Source organism: Eumetopias jubatus, unplaced genomic scaffold (assembly GCF_037043125.1).
Source record: "Eumetopias jubatus isolate StellerSeaLion01/CBP00866 unplaced genomic scaffold, mEumJub1_p1.0 scaffold_3, whole genome shotgun sequence".
In the NCBI taxonomy this organism is placed as follows: Eukaryota; Metazoa; Chordata; class Mammalia; order Carnivora; family Otariidae; genus Eumetopias; species Eumetopias jubatus.
Window position 1 is genome coordinate 47,086,420 of NW_028274809.1, and position 19,762 is coordinate 47,106,181.

A 19,762-nucleotide genomic window follows, 5' to 3' on the forward strand; every position below is an offset into this window, starting at 1 on the left:
TAATACAATCCTAAACTCAAGTAGAAATGATAGAGATGGAGAATCATGTGTGTGAGTCAGGAATTCCTTAGTTCCAAGTGAAAGAGAACCCAACCTAAAATGCCACAAGCCAAAGTGGAATGAGAAGCCCAATGTAAGCACAAATTGATAAGGGGCACTAATGACATCACCATTATGCATTGTCCTGGTTCCATATCCCAGCCATGCCTCCCCCAACTTAGCTCTATTTTTAGGCATTTTTTTCTCACATGGTGACAAAGTGGCAATAACCACTCCAGTCTCACAGCCTCATAATTTCAAGCCTAGATGGAACAAGTGCTTCTTTTGTACATCTAAATTTCACAAAAATCTTGAGATTTTCTTTGGTTATATTGGCAAAAATCACATGTGCAATCCCAAACAAATCACAGCACGTAATTATGTACAATGGATAAAGGAGAGTGAAGGAGGACCCAAATTTTCTAGCACAAAAGAAAATATTTATAAAGGATACCAGACAAGCAGTATATAGGAATGAAGAGTTCAGTTCTATTACCCTTGAGTAAGAGATCTCAGTGAACACCCTAGGAAATTTGGGGTATAGCTAATAAGATGGCCTAAGATCCTTTCTTCTAAACAAACAAAAATGTTGTTACTATATTTTCCTGGCAAAAAAAATGTGTTAATAAATGGAGATTTAAAATTGAAAATAAGAGTCTGAATCTTAGAGATCTGGAGTAGGGCTCTAAATCTGAATATCATCAAAATACATATGATAATTAGACTTATACATAATCACCCAAGAAGAGTATATAGAATGAGAAGCATGGTGTTGAAGACAAAATACTGGTTTATAATAATTTTACATCACTATATTCCTGATTCTCCTTCCTGCTCTATTTACTTATTTCCTAGAGTATCCCTCCATATTCCATGCAAAAGTTGCACTGATTAGGTGCAAAAGATTAAAAATGTTGCATAAGTTTAGACAATTTGTAAATGCAACTTCCAGAATTCAAACACAAGCTACCTGAAGTTACAAGCTTTGTTATACCCAGTCTAAATACCACCTGCCCAAATACCTTTGTCACATGGCAAAACTATTGATTCAACACTTTGTTCTCAAACCACTAAAAACACTAACACCAAGACGTTGATCTTCCTGCTTAAAACATCTTTTCTGGCTACACAATCATTCACATTAGTAATTCAATATATTTTCTTGGTCTCCAAATCCTTGATATAGTTCCTATTTTTTGTTCTGTTCTTGCCCATGTCAATATTTATAGCAATACTGAGACTTAATTATTAAATTATTAGAGGAGGGAAATAGTCTCAATTTATCTTGTCACAAGTCACTAAGACACAGAATCACCAATTCAAACTGTTAAGGAGAAAGTTGGGCATATATTAACATAACAGTCAAACTGCTTGCAGGATTTTTAATTACTTAGTTCAACATTTTCTTCAATAAAATGAAAATGAGTCAGTGGCTTCACCTCTCTGAACATTAGTAGAGGCTGCCAGTTGTACTTAGGCAGACATAACTATTCATTCAACAATGTAATTACCAATTCCATTTATGAGTGTTACATTAATAAAATATGAGGGTAGCCACCTATAGGTGTAGAATCTCAGAACTGTGAAAACTAACTTTGTGAACTCATTTACCGTTTTCTAATTTTCTAACAAAAGTGTTGTCATCTAAATAAAATTTTCAAATTTTCACCGTTTCTCAATTCTTTGGCTTTCAAGAAACAATAGAGTTATAGTTTAGATGTATTTTTCATTACTTGCTTGCTTAGTGTTCGTTACACAATAAAAGAAAATAAACTATGACCATACATATATAGTGGTGATTTAATTTCTTTTTCATAAGGGGCAGGAAAGTTGCATAGGACATATTCATTGATTTACAATTATTGAATGTGAACTGACTTTATTTAATTTTAACTGAAGCAAATATCTTTTCATTTTGGGAATTGAGAACATGTTCTTTTTTTTTTTTGCTGTTTTACATTCCCATCAAGGGCACACTTTCACTCTCCCTGAGACTACTCTCTCCTTTGCAGCTAGTTAAGGAGACAAATTATGCACTTTATCTCCTCATGAATTTCCTGACCAAAACTAGTATGGCTTCAAGTGTTGCTGGAACACTCTCTCCTTCCTCTCTATGTATTCTTTTGCTTTCCTACATGAAATTTATGGCTTAAAAAGAATAAAACAGATCCCTGAACTCTTGTTTCTTCTTGGTTTGTTTTCTTTCATATTACACATCACTTATTTCTCATAATTAATAAAACTTATTATTTAGTATTTTTTTCTGTTGTCACTTCAGCATATTTCCATAAACCACAAGCAATTATACTAAAGGTTATTATACAAATAACAATAATTAGCCACCTAAAAGGGGGGAAAAAAAACAAATAGAAATCTCTTTCCCTCCATAATTTTAGAAAATTTTCACAGTATTTAAACTTGTCCAGAGAAGAGAAATAAACTCTGGAATTATGTTCATCTTAATGAACCAAGACAATGCAAAAGGCAGGAAACTCCCTGAGTGCATGCTTCCTTTCTAAGATTTTTTTTTTTTTTACCAAATAATACAGTATTTTCGCAAACTTCTTGTGGTAGAGCAAAGAATCTCTGCTCCATTTCCTTTATAGGTGATAAAAATAATCTTCAGGCTCCCAATGACTGATGCCTTTATAGTCTCTCTTCTGAATTATACCTTGAGGCAATTTTTCCTGTATGACCCTAGTCCTTCAATGCTTTGTGGAATCAAATTTCTTTGTGTGGTACACAGATGAAAATTCACAGTGCACATTAGTATTCTAAGAATTCTAAGCATTTGATTCATATTCAGAATATCACCACTTAAATGCTTCTTTAGACAAGAATTCTCAAATTCAAAAATGTCATTATCCTTGACATCTTTCCCTAAATTTCACTGTGGTAGACAGAATTCTATAAGGACCAAGATGGCCCAGGACCTTTTATTATCTCCTCCTTCAGACTGTGGAAGGGACCAGTGTACATAATGGGATATTATTCCTATGATTATGTTCTGTATTTGGCATGGTAGATTTTTTTTTAAAAGATTTTATTTATTTATTTGAGAGAGAGAGTACATGAGAGGGGGGAAGGTCAGAGGGAGAAGCAGACTCCCCGCTGAGCAGGGAGCCCGATGCGGGACTCGATCCTGGGACTTCAGGATCATGACCTGAGCCGAAGGCAGTCGCTTAACCAACTGAGCCACCCAGGCACCCATGGTAGATTTTAAGAAAGGGAGATTATCCTCCCTGGGCCAGACCTAATCAGATGAGTACTTAAAAAGGATAGGCTCTTCCCGTTGAAAGGGATTTGAAGGAGTAAACTAGTGGAGAAGGATTCCACAGGAGGGAGATTCTGTACTATTGGCTACAAAGATTAAAGGAAGTCATGTGGCAAGGAATGAAAGTGTCCTTTAGTTGAGAACAAACCCTGACTGGCAGCCAGCAAAACATGGGGCCTCAATTTTACAACCCCAAGAAAAGTTTTCTGCCAACATGATTTCAGCCTCATCATACCTAAATAGTTCCCAGCCACACTTTGCTGGACTTCTGACCTATAGAAATGTGAGCAAACAAATAGGTGTAGGTTCTTTTTAAAGATTTTATTTATTCATTTGAGACAGAGACAGAGAGAGCACAAGTAGGGGGAGAGGCAGAGGGAGAGGGAGAAGCAGACTCCCCGCTGAGCTGGGAGTCTGACATGGGGCTTGATCCCAGTACCTGGAGACCATGACCTGGGCCGGAGGCAGATGCTTAACCATTTGAGCCACCCAGGCACCCAAGGGTGTTGTTTTAAGTTACTAAATTTGTGGTAATTTGTCAGGCAGCAAAAGAAAACTAGAGTATTCACATCCCAAATCACCAATTCCTATTGATTCTGCTTAATGTTTATTAAATTTGTTTATGTCTTTGTATCTCATCAATCACGATTCCAGGCCAAATCACCATCTTCTCTCACCTACACTCCTAATTGCCCAGCAGATATGTCCTCTGACCTATCCATTCTTTACACAGAAACTAGAATATTCTTTGAAAGACACCATTCTATTATTATCATCCTTTCCCTGTTTCAAATCCTACAATGACTTCTCATTCCTCTAGGAATAAAATTTTTTTAAATTGTACCCTTGAGTAAGATATCCCAATGAACATCCTGAGAAACTTGGGATATTGTTAATATCATGGACTTAATAGCTTTACTAACTTTAATACATCTTTAATCCATACTCTGCCCACCTATCCACTCTAATTTCATGACACTTTTTTTTCTTCTTCACACCAGTCACACTGGTAATTTTTCAGTCCTAGAACCATGTTCCTTTCCTCCTGTTCCCTTTCATAGAGCACTCTGCTCTCTCCTTTGACCCTCATTTCTCTGAGCCTATTAATCACGTGGGACACTCTAAAATTAGGTCCTCTGGGAAACTTTCTTTACTCCTCAGGTCATTCTAGTCCCCCTCTTTTATATAATGCACACGTAGCGCAACACACATAGCTTACTCTTCCCCCGTAGCATTTAATAGAATCATTTACAGGACATCTTTTTAAAAGTACCAACCATAAGCATTCTTCAGTATTACTGCTACTCAAAGCATACTGTTTTAGTTGATCTATCTATGAAACAGTAACTTCAGAATCTCCAGAGTATTTCAACTGCCTCTTTTCTTCAATGTCTCTTCATATATTGCCAGAATAATTTTGTTAATGAGCAAATATTGAAGCTTCTCTCATTCTAGAAGCTGCTTAATATCTCCCTGAGGCACAGAAATTGTTTGAAGGAAATACGGCAACAGGTGTAAAATGAGATTGTTCTGGGCTAACCCTGCTTATGAACAAACTACAGCCAAGTTTATAATTTTATCCCATGTAAGATTTACTGTCTTTTGTGGGAATTAAACACATTCACATTTATTGTGAACACCAATTTATTTACATTAATTCTATCCATCCTATTTGGTATATAGTGTATAGAAGGTCTTTTGTGCGGTTTCTTCCCCTCTAGTCAATTGGAAGTATTTTTGTTTTTTTACTTTAAGAGTTCAGGAAAATTCCACTTCAATTTTTAGTGGTGGTTAAGTTTGCTTAATCTTAATCACACCCACTTAATCTTACGTTTTCTATCAAGATCTACCATTAATTAGTCTTCAAATTCTCATTAAATAAGACAAGTGTCTTCTTGAGCCTTTAAATCCCCCATTCTACTCACACCTACACATGCTCAATCATATATATCACTCTCATGTAGAAACTTCTAGAATTTTAGATATTTTTATCTACTTTGCTTTGATATTATGCATCAATAGTAACTTAGACTTAACAGATTTTACAGTTTAATTTGTTGTTGCTGTTGTTTACCACTATTCCAAGAATACTCAGTCTTTAATTAGTTTTTCATTTTATTGGGGTGCGCACTGATGTAATTATATCAAATAAGACCCGAGAATAGGTAAACTTTGGAAATATATCTGTTTTTCCACCTTCACCTGAATGACAGATTTTACAGTTTAATTTGTTGTTGCTGTTGTTTACCACTATTCCAAGAATACTCAGTCTTTAATTAGTTTTTCATTTTATTGGGGTGCGCACTGATGTAATTATATCAAATAAGACCCGAGAATAGGTAAACTTTGGAAATATATCTGTTTTTCCACCTTCACCTGAATGCTAATGTTTTCCTCAGTATATGAAAGTAGGTCCAACACAGTGTTCCCTTTAGTACTTGATGATACTGCTTCATGGTCTTCTAACAATCAATCATAGTGATGAGACATCATATGCCAGCCTGATTTTTCATTTTTGGCAGACAACTTGATTTTCCTTTCCGAAAACTCTAGGAATTTCTCTTTTTGCTTGGTGTGGCCTTTTAATTCACCCACTGGCTCAGGACCCTGTTCAATATCCTTTTCCCAGGACTAATGCCTTTTAATTTGTCCTCAGTTCTGGGAAATGTTTTTTTATTATGTTTGTTTCCTCTCTACCGTCTTTTTCTGTTTCTTCCTCTGAAAGTCCTAATAGATGTATGTTGAAACATCTAAAGATTTCTTCTACTTCTCTTGACTTTTATGCCACACTGCCAACTTTGTGTTTTTTTTTTCAACTTTTTCAAGGAGATGCCTACAGTTCAGTTTTTCAATTAACAATTCACTCAACAGCTGTAACTATGATTTTTAGCCCCTATTTGAACACTAATATTAATGATTTTTTTTAGTTCTAAGACCTCTAATTGATTCTCTACTCTTATTTTATAGACGTGTTATTTAGTTTAATATCTTTTTATGTTCATGCTATTAAATGAATTGTCTTGGGAATTAGTCCCTGGTGTCTCTCTTCCCTACATTCTTCAACTATTTGGTGCTAATGACTCATTCAATTTTATTTTAAGAATGTGTTCCCCTCCTTGTGAATACTGGTTTTGTTTACAAGAACATGCTCCTGGTGATAATGTTGATGACAAGTTAGATATTCTGTTAGAAAATTGAGACAACAGCATATCTTCTGGTTTGGGAAATCTCTTTTCCCTCTGGACACTAATTATCTGGAGCACTCCAACCCAAATCTCCAATTCCCTGCCTCAGCCTGTGAGTAATCAATTCCACAAAAGGGTTGGGGGCTGGGTATGGGGAAGGGGGATCCCACTTGGGCTCCATATAAATGTCTGTAGTTCAATATCTTTGTCCTAGGACCATCTTCTTTCTTCTATTATTGTTGTTCTTGAGACATGCCTAGACTACTCTAAGGTCACAGAAACCCTCCTAAGTAGACATCAAATTTATTAATTTAAGACTACGATTTCCTTCATCAATTCATATCTATGTGGTTTCAACATTTGTGGTCCAGAGACCTTCCAATGTCATCAGGGATTTATTCTTCAGGAAATACATTTTTTTTTCTTTTTAAATCAAGGGATTTGGGGAAGGCAGAAAGGTTCACAATCTCAGTCAGTTTTGTGCTGTTCTTAGCTATCTCTTTGAAAGAGAGAAAATTGGTTCACATAATAAAGTGTTTATTCAAGGGCACATAGTAAAACAGTTGCCTAGACACAATAGAATATGAACCCCTTGGCTCCTACTCCACCTTCTGTCCCTTAATATATGACTGCTTTTGGATAGATTTTTCACTCCACTCTTTTCCTGAAGGATTAATAGCCATGCCTTTTGTTAAATGTCAAGTGAGTAGATCCAGAAATAACCAATTTTGTGCTTTATTAGAACTTCCTTTATAACAAAAAGTTATTGATAGGAAAACAGTTACTGTCTAATGTTCCCAGAGCCCTAGGGCATTTTGACAAAACCTCAGTGTTACATTATAAAATCACTAAGATTCCAAGGTGAATCAGTTCTTGTCGGTAAATATCTTTAGCAATATTCATTTAACTGTTAAGTTTAATAGAAGAGCAGAAACTTGTGTTATTAGCTGGACATTTTAATTATAATCTACAAGATGTTTTACAAGGTGCTTAACATGAGAATCATTCTTTTCAACAAACTGACAGTCTTCATACTCAGAATTCTTTAGCAAGAATAGCCATTGTTAAATAATGCCAAACACAAAATGACCCTAAATCATGTATCTTTATTCATTTTAACTTCATCATTATGATTTTCCCTTCAAAAGTGGAATGAACAGAATTAAATCACTACTGGCAAGAGTAAACCATAAAAGAATCTACACACGAGAAATACAATTTTGTTAAACTACCAAGTACATACTTTAATGAGATTTCATTAAAGAGGTGGTTATAAAATATCCATTTAAAGTATTATAACATATTAGAAATTTATTCAAAAATATCTTTCTTAGTGCTGAACCCAACAATTTAGTATGTTTTCTTCTGGTACATGTTCTTTAAGGACTTAGTCCATAAACTTTATTCTAATGTGGAATGCATGTGAATTGCAGCATATTTCATACATGCTAAATATATTGAGATAGTTATTTAGTCTAGAAAAAATTTTTAGAAATAATGATAGCAACAGTAGCTAGCATTTGCTAAAATTTTACTAAGTGTCAGACATTTCAGTAGGGGCTTCCTTATGTATTATTTCAATTAATCATCATGACAACGGGAAGGTCATTTATTTTCCATATTTTTATAGGTAGAAACTACAATTTCAGAGGTTAGATAACTTTCCCAAAGTCAAAGAGTTTGGAAGTAAGAGAACTGAGGTTTGAGTAGCTACTGGCTTATGAATAATAGTTTCCAGTTTTTCAACTTATTGCTAAACTAAGATTGCTATATTTATTTTTCTTCACAAAAGGAGGCAACTAAATAATAATAATAATCTTAGTATTCACATAGTAAATTAATGCATAGCACCACCTGTTGGACACCTGAAGAAAACAAATAGGGTTCCCAATGCTGATCTATTAAAGTTATGAAATTAGACCAGGTATGGTTTGTCAGGATTTTTATAGCATTGATTCATTCAAGACTTAAGTGTGACTACAAAACACATATTTCTATATAAATTGTTTCTAATCTATTAAGGGCCAAGTTTTCAAAGCCTGTACTGATCAATTTTATGTGTCAACTTAGCTAAAGGCCAAGTTGTGCTCAGATACTTGGTCAAACATAATTCTGGGTGTGTCTGTGTGTTTTCAAATGAAATGAACATTTGAGTCAGTAGACTGAGTATAGCAGATTGCCCTCCCTAATATGGGTAGTCCTATACAATCAGTTGAAAGCCTGAGTAGAATGAAAAGTCTGACCCTCCTCTGGAAGAGAGGAAACTCTTCCTACATGACTACTTGGAACTGGGACATGGGTTTCCCTGGTCTTTGAACTCATACTGAAACATCATTTCTTCTTGAGCCTCAAGCCTATTGGCTTTTAAACCGGAACTACACTATCACAATCCTGGGTCTCCAGTTAGTCAACCACACACCTGAGCCATTTCTTTATAATACATCTCTTTATATATGTGTGTCTATGTATGGTGTGTGTGTGTGAGAGAGAGCACATGTGTGCGTGTGTGTGTATATATCCTATAGGTTCTATTTCCCTGCAGACCCCTACCTAATACAAAGTCCTTACTTTCATTTATAATTCCACATTTCTCCAAACTAGGAATATATTTTAACTAAGGTTAAAAAACAAGGTTCTGGACTCTCTTTTTAAAAAAATAGCCATGATTAATCTTCTGTAATGACTAAGCTAGACAATGAGAGTGGGTTTATCCTTCAGATTTGCCTTTGCAGAATAAACTGAGCAAAGGCCCAGGAACAAGAACCACAGGTTGTCATCATCAACTTGCTATGTAATCAAGACACAAGTCCCTTCAAGTGTGACTTCATTAACTCTTGAGTTAATTTACTACCTCATCCAAGACTACCTCATCCCTAAAGGTCTATGAATTATCAACCATGTGTTTTAACCCAACCTTGGTACTTAAACCCTCCCTTACAAATCTCCCTGTCATTTCATAACACCCTCACCACCTCTACACTACCATCCTCCTCTCAGGAGACTACAGTAGAATTCCAAACCCTTGCCACTTAGTTGTTGGTCTGAGGATACAGCATCAGCATCACATAGGAACTGTTAAAACAACCTTTTAGGCTTAAGATGGAGCTGCTCCTGCTCTGGGTCCATGTCAGCAAACTAAAACTCAAAAAACTTTTGTGCAATGTAAATGTTCCACTTGACCAGAAATACAGTATATGCAGTCAGCTAATCCCCATATGCTAAGCCAACTCTGGGTTCTATATTTAATTCCTTTTTCCTTCTCACCCCAAACAAGTTGACTATGTGGCCCCAGCAATCAGCTATTTTCTATTTGTCTCTTCCTTATTCTTTATTCTTTATCCTATAAAAGCTTTCTGTCTTTCACTGCATTTTGCAGTTCACCCAAAGAAGACAGTCTATTTCTTGAAGTATTAAGTAAAGTTTGTTTGTATCAACTAAATTGTCTTAATCATTTGTTAACAGAATTGATCAGATATGCAGAGTCTTAGGCCCCACGCCAGATCTACTAAACAGAATTTGGATTATAACAAGGTCTGTAAATATTTGCATAGATATGAATACTTGAAAAGAATCATTCTAGCTCTACTTGAAGCTACTATGCTTGAGTGGAGGGAGTAAAAAGATTTATTTGCCTTAACTAGTATTTGTATTTTTATATTTATGTAGAACTTTTAGACCATGGACACTGACAACAACCCCATTTTCATATCCTGGCTTTGCCACTTTTAGCTGTAGGGCTTTGGTGATTGTCAATTGCCTTTGAGACTTAGTTTCCTCATCTGTGAAGTAGGAATAATAATAGGACCTTAGTTATAGAATTGATTTACTTTAAACTTGTTAATATGTGTAAAAGTTAGAAGAGTGTCTAATTCATGTGAGTGTCAGGTATTGCTATTATTTCACAGACATTCTTCATCTCACATAACTGCACTCTGTTGGTATCAAACTTGAGCTATGCAAGCCTCTGCTTGTAGGAAAATATCGCTAAATAATTAATATTCCAATAATTCTCAATGTCTCTCTCTCTCTCTTTTTTGTTTTTTGGACTTTTGCTTCTCTGTCTTCGTTTTCTTCTTTCTCTTTTTGTCCTTTTCTCCCTCCTGTCTCCCTCTCTTTTTTCCTTTCTTCCTCTTTTCATTTTGCAAAGTCGAGTGCGTCTTTGTCCCTCCTTCCCTTTTGCCCACAAACATCCATTATGGTGCAAACCTCAGAGATACTTTATAAGACGTCTGGAAACATTTGGCTCTGATTTGTAATCCTATTGCAAACCAAAGCAAGAAGCATGAGGGATGTGGCAACTCAAAAGAAAAAAACTACCTTGTGAGTTAAAATTATTGTTCTGTTTAGAATGCCCCCTCTCCATTGAAGAGCCTTTAGGCAGATAGCAGAGCAAAACCAATGATCACCCAGGCTTTGGAGTTGGAAATTAGTTGTGCAAAGTCTGTCTTTACAAACCCTTACCAGCCAGGTGGACAAGAACAAGTTTTTAATCTTTTTGAATATTAGTTTATGCATCTGTAACTCTTATAAAGTTATTGTAACGATTCTAAAAGACAGTACATTTAAAGTGCTTAGCACAATTTCTGAAACATAGTAAATTCTTTGAAATGCATGATCACCATCTTTATGATAATAGTACTAATCAACGAAGCAAGCAGAAATAACTCTCAGACGTGCAAAGCCCAAATAAATAATACTAACTCATCTTAAAACTATTTAGATTTCCTGTCTTTTCCTCCTAAATTTACTGATCCTCTCTTGAATCTTTCACTGAGAGCTCTCCATCTGGCACACGTGAGTTTTTCACATTTTCTCTTTTTTCTTTTGTTTCTCTCTCTTGTTCTGTGTAACTTTCTCCTCCATTGCAATTCTTTATTTTCCTTTAATTTGTTCTTCCTTCTTTCCACTGCATCCAATGCTTTTAGGGTTTTTTTGTTTGTTTTTGTATTTCTAAAAAACTTGAGTGAACTTTTTCACGCATTTTTCCCTAGGGAAAAAAAAACTAAAATAATTTTAAATGGGCTCTGGATTATTGAATAATTTTTTGTGTTCCCCTTGGTATGTGGTATGTTTGCAAACTGGCAATTTTGATATTTTAGTAATCTTTTAAATATTCACCATAAGAATTTAAAAATAAATTTTTAAATATTAAACAAACTTTTAAAAATTTAAAAATTTAAAAATATTTAAATAATCATTTAAATATTTTAAAAAATCCAGTTAAATGTGTCATTCATCACACCAATTCCACTGCCTCTTCAATCATGTTAGAACCATTTCTCTGTTTTAATGCTTTTGTGATTTAAATTTTGTTTTACACTTTCTGTCTGATGATATAATGTAGGAAAGGTGAAAAAATAAGTTCTTGAGCGCATTCGGTAGTCTCTCCAATAAATAATTTTATTCTGTAGTCATACATTTTCTGTTTTTTTAAAGTACTCATATTCTGCTATAGTTATTCTCAGTTGTGTTCAAGAAAATCTGGTTTTAGTCCTATGTAGATCTAATCACATTTTTTTCAATGCCTAGGATGAACTTTTGATCTAGAGTTTAAATAAATAATGGGTGGAAACATCCATTTTAATATACAATTATCTCCTTTTAGCATTTCTGTTTGCATTTTGATAATTACAGTGAAAATAAAACAGTGTTATTTCATGTTACTATAAAAATAAATTCAAATATGAGTTAAATTTTTATTTAAAATGTCATCTCCAATTTCATTAATTCTTTATGAGAAAAAAAAAGAGTGCTGTTTTCCCAATTTATTTTTTTGTTGTTAAAGTTCTTCCTTAAGCAATGAAGTGATTCTATGTATATTTAGAATGATTAGAGAAGAATTCAAGTGAGGAAAAATTTAATTTTGCTGTTTTGTCAATTTTGCTCTTTTGAATGACCTCTCCTGGCATTTCTCAGACAGCTGAAATCAAGTGGTTGGTTGACTGAATGAGCCAGTGCCTTGTTCATAAAAGCTATAATTTCATATTTAATATATTATATGATAATTTATTTAAAGTATTAATAATAGCATTTAAAATAAAATCAGAATTTTCTCTGTTTAAAAATTTGTTAATCATGATTACTTTATAGCTATTTTGTTTCCATTACTCCCCCTAGGACACAACACTTTTCAGGTAACCCTGTTTCATAATCATGCAGAAACTATCTGCCAAAAGTCTTGGTTATTTTTCTTTCTCCTATCTTTCTGAAGCAAAATGTCATGGTAAGTATAGAGGCCCCAACTTAGCAACACTTCCCGTAAATAAAGGAAATGGTGTCTCATCCCAAGTGCTTCAGAGCTCCTGTGAAGGCAGTGGAAAATCTGCAGAGGAAATCTTTTGAAACATAATCATCAGCAGCCTTGGGTGGAGCCCTGAAATAAGGCCTTACCTTTCTATATTGATTTTTCAGTTGAGGAACTTAAGATCAAATGTCAACTGGAATATTATAAAATGCTGCCCATAGAAACACACTTAGGTCTTGCATGTTATCATTAATTATTTGAAAAAGCATATATTTTATTCCAGCTTCATGTCCCCATGCACTACTTATGCACAGTAGCAGCAATATATACTACTTACATTAAAAATAAAGCATATCTTAGCATTGAGGTTACATATATTACTCTTGTGTAAAATATTTAAGTAACTCATTTCTCCACTTACAGCCAAATCTTCCAAAGAATTATTTATTTATTCTCTTTATTTATTCTATTATTAATGTGACTGAATCAAGATAGTCTTGACAAACTAAAGATGTGAGATAAAATAAGCCTTTTGCTTGTCTATTGGTTTGTTATGATTTCAAATCTACTTGCTTACGGCTTAAGTGAAGTTGCTTTGATCTAAGGGTGAATTTGTTTACATTGCAGAGGTCATGTCAAGAATAATGTCATCAAAATTATTGTGCTACTGAGTGCTTATCCATATGAACATATGGAAAAGTGACTATGAAGTAATGGATACTTTAAATACCAAGAATCTGTGAGGACTTAACTGAGAGTTGTTCTGTCTGGACCAGGTTACTGATCTAAATAGCTCTCCAAAGATCTTGGGACATCAGCTCCTGCCCTGGTAAGGCTATTCCTTGCTGGTAGTGGTGAAAACCATGCAGTAACCCCATGAAGGAGATCATCTTGCCCGCCAACACCACTGCCTTTGTTCCACTAGCATCATTCTCTAGCAACAAGGGACTTTCAATTTGCACAGGCAGCTAAATGTCAGCTCTTGGTTGGCCCAGCCAACTCTTCTGAGAACCAGCTTGTAGAAAGGTACACCTCAAATAAATTTGAACTTTGTTTCATCTCCCCTTTGCCTGAAAAAAATAGTGTAATTAATCTATCTTTGGTTTGGAGTATGTTTTTCTTTATTGGCTCATTAGGAGACATTACTTTGTATGCTTTTGGCTTGTGATTATAAATTGTAACTTAAAATTATATAATTAAAATTATAATTCCCATGGTGAACCTGTGTTGAATAAATTATTGGCAAAGATAATCTCAGTCTCTGAGCATAATTTCTGTGAACAAAACACCTTCAAAATTAAATTTAAAATAATGTGATTTTCCCCCTAAATTTCAAATTGTATAACTTTGTTTTACATGATATTTCAACTGTGTGGTGGTGAATATACTATATATATTGTCTTTATTTTTTTCAAATATACCATTTAAATTGTACCCAGGGATTTCTTTAAGTTTCATTTATAAATGAGATTTATGTAACTCTGGACCATTAGTTAGAAAATAAAAGTATAAATCTGATTCTATTTATGACAGTTGTCAAGGGAATACTGAGCATAAATTGGGACTATCAGGAACCTGTAGTTCACAGGGCTATTAGCTAAAAAAGAGAAATTTCTGAGGCACCTGGGTGGTTCAGTCAGTTAAGGATCTGACTCTTGATTTTTGGCTCAGGTCATGATCTCAGGGTCCTGAGATCAGGCTCTGCACTCAGTGGAGAGTCTGCTTGAGATTCTCTCCCTCCCTCTCCCTCTGCCCTCCCCTCCGTGCTTTCTCTCTCTCTCTCAAATAAATAAATCTTTTTAAAAAAGAAAAATTTCTTCCATCAAATTGGAAAAGGTAATTGTCTAGTCTTCAAGCAAGTGTGTGTATGTTTTTCTTTTATCTGTAAACGGAAAAAATATGTTTCTCCTTTGTCTCACTGCAATTTGTAACCTAGTCAGATAGAAACAACGTTAATGTAGCTTTCTGCAAAACTCAGAGCTTGTTCTTTGAAAATCTTAACTGTAAGAGCTCAAGTCAATACAGTCTACATATTGATTGTAACAACACCTGAAGAGGTTCATTTATTCAGAATATATAAAAACAACAGGATTTGTTGAGATCATAGTCCACCCAATGCGGAAGGATTTGTCCACAAATATGTGTAGTTTAAAAGTTATAATAATGTTCTAAAGTATACAATGATAACTCACGATTTAATGTTCGATTTTCTCTCCTCACTCTACCTGACCTAGCAGCAGCATTTGGTACAACTGATCATTCCTTCCTGTTTGGCTGTCCTTTACTTGGATTCTTCAGAAATGTACTCCCTTGGTTTTCTTCCTACTTTACTGGTTGCTTCTTCTCAATCTTGTTCACTGATTTTTCTTCATCTCCCTAACCAATAAGCAATGAAGGGCTTTCGTAAGTAAGGTACTTAACCTCTAGCCTTTTGTATCTACACTAACCTACTGGGTGATCTTTTTTTGTTCATTTGTTCATTTTGTTCATTTATGCTCTGGCAATTCTCATATGCAAATATCTCATCCAGATCATGCCTCTAAACTTGATTTCTATATGCAAATGCCTACTTGACATTTTCACTTGGCTATTTAATAAGCATAACAAACTCAACTAGTCCAAAATTAAAATCCTGAGCTGTCCTTACAAATTTCTCTTTCTAAGAACCATCTTTTCCATTTAAAATATGGCATCTCCATCTTCCAATTGCTTAAGCCAAAAGTATTGAGGGTAATTCTTGACTATTGAGGGTAATTCTTGACTTCTCCCCTTCCTTTATACTTATATTCAATCCATCAGCACATCATGTCTGCTTTACCTTCAAAATATATCTAGAATCCAAATACTTTTCACCACATCTCTGACTTGGATCATTTTAATAGTTTTGTAATAGTCTTCATAAGTTAAATTTTGTCCTTACTGCTAACCCAATTCAAACATACCAGATAATGCTACTTCCTATTCAATAACCTATTAGTGGTTTCTAAACTGTTTTCTACACTTTTCAGTCTGACTTGTCCTAAATTTTATTTCCCAGGTTCATTATCATAGGGCCACATCTTCCAAATAATGTTCCCATGCTTTAAAGGTGCTCATGATGCCCAGTAGTTTTCTTTTACAAAATGAATCATTGTGCTTTGCCTAAGACTAGAGGTTGGTACCTGATCTCTTTTTATAAACCTAAGTTCCTTCTACTGTTTTGTATAAATGTTATTTCTGATACGCAGATGGGATTTGAGGTAGGACATGTTTTTGAATCCTTACATGGCCAAGGTATAAGTAAATTCCTACATTTATTGTGAAAGCCTGTTAGCCTATTGAGTGTGGAAAAGTAGGGATAGGAGGAGACAAATGAAGAGTCTATAGATAAATATATACTGAAACCACTAAATATTTAATAGACCAGAGAATCTGTATCTGAGAGATTTTTTTGTCTAGTAAGAAATAGCTATGCTGACTAGACAAGATGGAGAGGAACATCATCTCTGTGCTTTGAAGATACTCTTCTCAGTCTTGGACCAGAAATCAAATTGCTATCCGTTCTCATGACCAGTACGGTCATGAGAGGTTTTGTGAGACAAAACTGAGGAGAGATGTCAAAGTATGATCTAAATTTACTGGCAATTCTCAATCCAGGGGCTGAAACTTTGCCATATACCCAAGGCATCATACAAACTGAAGGACATTACAGAATGTTAAAATTAGCTCAAGAATATCTGAAAGGCTACCTCCATGCACGGCACCTTACTGAGGCTGTAGGCACCTAGAGTTCTAAGGGGTGCCATCATTTGTACCACCATATTAGAAAGAGAAAGCATGAAGAAATGTCATGTTCATTCTGAATTAAATTTATAGTGGGAAAGATGAAATTCAGCAGAAGTTGAGAAATTAATAAAGAAATGCTCAATGCAATTTGATATCAATAAATTCTTTAGCCTCTGGCTCTGAGGGTAAGCAGATACACATAGTAAGACTGCAGGGCATATTTGAAAGTTACCATGTAGACAATTATTTTGGTTTCTGATACTACAAAGCCTCCTATAGCCAGGATAGACATTTTAGATTCTAGGTATCTAGGGTGTTTGTAGATTTGAGTAGCTTTCCCATTTGGTTGTAAGATAGTACTTGTCACAGAAAGTAGAGGTAGAGTTTAACATATCAATTTCTCAGGATATATAGATTTAACTGGGTTTTTTCCCCCACCCCTGAAACTAGGACCAATGGGATAGTTGTAATGTGTATAATAGACCTAACAACTACTTGAATTGTATGCCCCATATTTATTTCTGGGAACTATTTTGTAAGTTGTAGGAGACTTCAAGCTTCAAGTATTCATAATCAGCCTCAACTGGTCTGCCCCATTGTAGACACTAAAAAATATCTTCTGAATGCAAGAATAAATAGATGAATGTTTGAATGGTTGGATTAGTGAGTAAACATATGAGTGAATGACAAAAAAGACATATCTATCCTCAGTGATCTCCCAGTCTATGAAGAAGACAGAGGTAGTAAATAAAACAAATGAGTTAAGTGGTATGATGGAGGTAATTCAAAAGTAGCATAGTGTCACCAAAAATGGAGCCTTATCTTTTGTGAGAGAATTTTCATGGGGGTAGAGCAGAAGGGTGATGCTTGAATTATTAGTCAACCCTGTTCACAAATGTCTTAGCTTTATTTGCCATTCCCCTTAAACAGAATTATTTCATGTTGCTTCACTAATAATTTATGTGAGCATGTCTAAGACCTTCACTGTTTTTTCACTTATTTCTTCATATTTTAAAACACCAGCCATTCCTGGGGTGCCTGGGTGGCTCAGTCAGTTAAGCGTCTGCCTTCAGCTCGGGTCATGATCCCAGGGTCCTGGGATCAAGCCCCACATCGGGGTCCCTGCTCAGCGGGAAGTCTGTTTTTTCCTCACCCACTCCCCCTGCTTGTGTTCCCTCTCTCACTGTCTCTCTCTCTGTCAAATAAATAAATAAAATCTTAAAAAAAAAAAATTCCTGATTATAATTGCTCTTCTGATTCACTGAAAGTTGTCCTTCTTGACTACCATTAAAATACATAATATTCAAAATTATTTCTTTTGAAAAATTAAGTTGCCCTTATGTAATGAATTTATTTCTTCATTTATATTTCTAATAATGCTTCTAACTTCTGTGACTAACTTCTAAGTTTAAGATGTAAGTTAGTGGAAGAGAGGTTGGGAGATGGCTGCAGAGTAGGAGAACCCAAGTCTCACCTTGCCCATGAATACAACTAGGTAACTATCAAATCATCCTAAATACCCCAGACATTAACTTGAAGACTGTCAGAACAAACTCTACAACTAAAGGTAGAGAAGAGGCCACATTGAAGAAGTTAGGAAATGCGGAGATGTAGTTTGGGAAAGAAACAGATATGACTGCTTGAGCAGAGAGGGAGCTGTGGAAGAGTGAGAGGCAGACTAGCACACAGGGGAGTACGCAGGGAAAACAAATCTCCATAACAATTGGCTCAGAAAGTGAGAGGGGCCAAATTTCGTGAGTTCTTGCAACTAGGGGTGCTTAAAGCATGGAGTTTTAAAGATCAGTGGGGGACATTAGGGCTGCTCTTGGGGAGAAGGCAGACAGACAACATGTGCACATACGTCATGGAAACAGAGATCTGAAGAGTGCCTGGGGCACACAGTGGAGAAGTTATTCACTCATCCTGGAGTGTGTCCCAGAGAGACAGCATTCACAGAGACACCCTCTGGGAAAAAAAGAACTGGCTCATGCCATTTCCTACCTCCACCCCTCAGCATAAGCACAGGGCCACCCATGGGAACCAGTGTAGGGCCGACACTCACTACCCAACTTGCTTACACTAAGACTTGCCCTCCCATCCTCCAGGGGAACTGCCCCTCCCAGTCATGCTTGCCTAGTCCCAGCATGGTGGGACCCCTCCCCCAGAAGACAGGCCCTATCCCTCATGACACTGTGTCTCCCCTCACAGGAGTTTTGCAGACCCTTGGTTCCTGCAGTGGTGGCACCAGCTCTCACTTCACAAATGGACCAGAACACACCTAGTTAAAACATGCCACATTCAGGCCAGGGACCAAACACTGCCCACAACAGGCAAAGAGAGCCTCTGTAGATGACTAGACTGAAGGATAAAGACAAAACAGCAGAGCACACACAGCACCCATTGGAGATACTCCCAGAATTTCCAGGCCCTGAGGGACAGTATACAGCAGGGCACTTTAAGACCTCTTCTTCATAAGGCCATTACCCTCAAGAACAGGAGACATAGCTGACTTTCCTAACACACAGAAACAGGCACGGAGACTTAGACAAAAATGAGAAGACACAGAAACTTGTATCAAATGAAAGAACAGGACAAGGCTGAAGCCAGTTATCAAAGTGAAACAGATAAAAGTAATATGCCTGATATGGAATTTAAAGTAATGATCATAAGGATACTCACTGGACTTGAGAAAAAGAGTGGAAGACAGGAATGAGACCCTCAACACAGAGAAAAGGAATAACATAGCAGAGATAAAGGGCTAAATAATTAAAATGAGAAACACGTTTCATAGAAACAACAGGATGGAAGAAGCAGAATAACGAATTAGTGACCTAAAAGACAGCGAAATGGAAAGTAATCAAGCTGAACAAAAGAGAGAAAAAAGAATTATGTAAAACAAGAATACACTTAGGCAATTCCATGACTCCATCAAATGTAATAACATCTGTATTTAGGAGTCCCAGTAGAAGAGAGAGAAAAGGGGGCAGAAAAATTATTTGAAGAAATAATAGCTGAAAACTTACCTAACCTGGGGAAGAAAATAGATATTCAGACGCAGGAGGCATAAAGAACTCCCATCAAAATGAACAAAAGTAGATCCACACTAAGACATATTATAATTAAATTAGCAAAATATAGTGATAAAGAAAAAAATTTTTAAAGCAGCAAGACAAAAGAAGACAGTAACTTACAAGGGAAAACCCATAAGGCTACCAGATGTTTCAGTAGAAACTTTGCAAGCCAGCAAGGCTATCA